This window comes from Octodon degus, unplaced genomic scaffold, assembly GCF_000260255.1.
Source record: "Octodon degus isolate 3935 unplaced genomic scaffold, OctDeg1.0 scaffold00020, whole genome shotgun sequence".
In the NCBI taxonomy this organism is placed as follows: Eukaryota; Metazoa; Chordata; class Mammalia; order Rodentia; family Octodontidae; genus Octodon; species Octodon degus.
The window spans coordinates 8,767,599-8,769,178 of NW_004524596.1; positions in this window are offsets into that span (position 1 = coordinate 8,767,599).

Genomic DNA, 1,580 nt, shown 5'->3' on the forward strand with positions numbered 1-1,580 from the left:
TTGTTGGGTGATTTCTTTATGATAGCCATTCTTTTTGGGGTGAGATGATATCTCAATGTTGTTTTAATTTGCATTTCACGGATGGCTAGTGATGTGGAGCATTTTTTCATATATTTATTCGCTTCTTTAATTTCATCCTCTGAGAAGTGTGTCTTAATCTCAGATGTCCATTTCAGAACTGTGTCTTTAAATTTTGGGGCCCTAGTGTTTCTTAGTTCTTTATAAATTCTAGAGAGCAGATCTTTGAGTAATTATTTGTCATGATTTTTTCCAAATTTGTGGGTTATTTTTTCACTTTGTTGGTAATTTCTTTTGACATGAAAAAACTTTTCAGTAAGAGCAACTCCCAGTTGTTAATCCTTTCAAGTGTTTCTCGTGTGATTTGATTTTTGTTCATGAACTCTTTGCCTACCCTATGTCTTCAAGTGTTCCTCCTACTTTTTCTTCCAGGAGATTTAATGTCTCTTTTTTAATGTTTAGATCTTTAATCCATTTTGACTTTAGCTTGGTGCATGATGATAGACCTGGGTCAAGTTTTAGTTTTCGGCATGTAGAGAGCCAGTTTTGCAGCACCATTGTTGAAGAGGCTATCTTTCTTCCAGTGAGTATGTTTGACCCCTTTGTCAAAGATAAGGTGGCTGAGTGTGTTTGTAGGGGCTTCAACATCTTCTAATCTATCCCATTGATCCTCAGGTGTATTTTGTTGCCAGTACCATGCTGATTTTATCATAGTAGACTTGCACTATAATTTCAAGTCAGGAATTGTAATGCCTCCTGCCTTGTCTTTGTCTTTGCTATTCTAGGTCTTTTCTGGTTCCAAATAAATTTTAGGAATGATTTCCCTAGCTCTGTGAGGTATGTTTGTGGTAGTCTGATAGGGATTGCATTAAATCTGTACAGCAATTTTGGGAGCAAGGCCATCCTCACAATGTTGGTTCTTTCTATCCAGGGGCATAGAATATATTTCCATATTCTGAAATCCTCTATGATCTTTTTTTTAAAGAGTACTGTTATTTTCCTTGAAAAGGTCTTTGACTTCTTTAGTTAGATTAATTCCAAGGTACTTCATTTTCCTCGGTGCTATTGTAAAAGGTATTGCTTCTATAATTTCGCTTTCAGTGTGTTTGTTGTCTATGGAGAGTAATGCTATTGACTTTTGAGCATTGACTTTATAACCTGCTATGCTACTGAATTTCTGTATTAATTCTAGTAGCTTCTTGGTGGAGTTTTTTGCGTCTTCCAAGTGAAGTATCATGTCATCTTCAAATAATGATAATTTAACTTCTTGTTTACCTATTCTCATTCCTTTTATTTCTTTCTCTTGCCTAATGGCTGTAGCTATTGATTCCAGAACTATATCGAATAGGAGTGGTGATAGAGGACATCCTTGTCTTGTACCAGTTCTAAGAGTAAAAGTTTTCCATTTTTCCCCATTTAGAATTATAAATGGCTTTTACCAGATTGAAGTAGAGGCCATCTGTTCCAATTTTCTGTAGGACTTTGAACATGAATGAGTGTTGGACTTTGTCAAAAGCCTTTTCTGCATCAGTGGAAATGATCATGTGGTTTTTAGTTTTCGC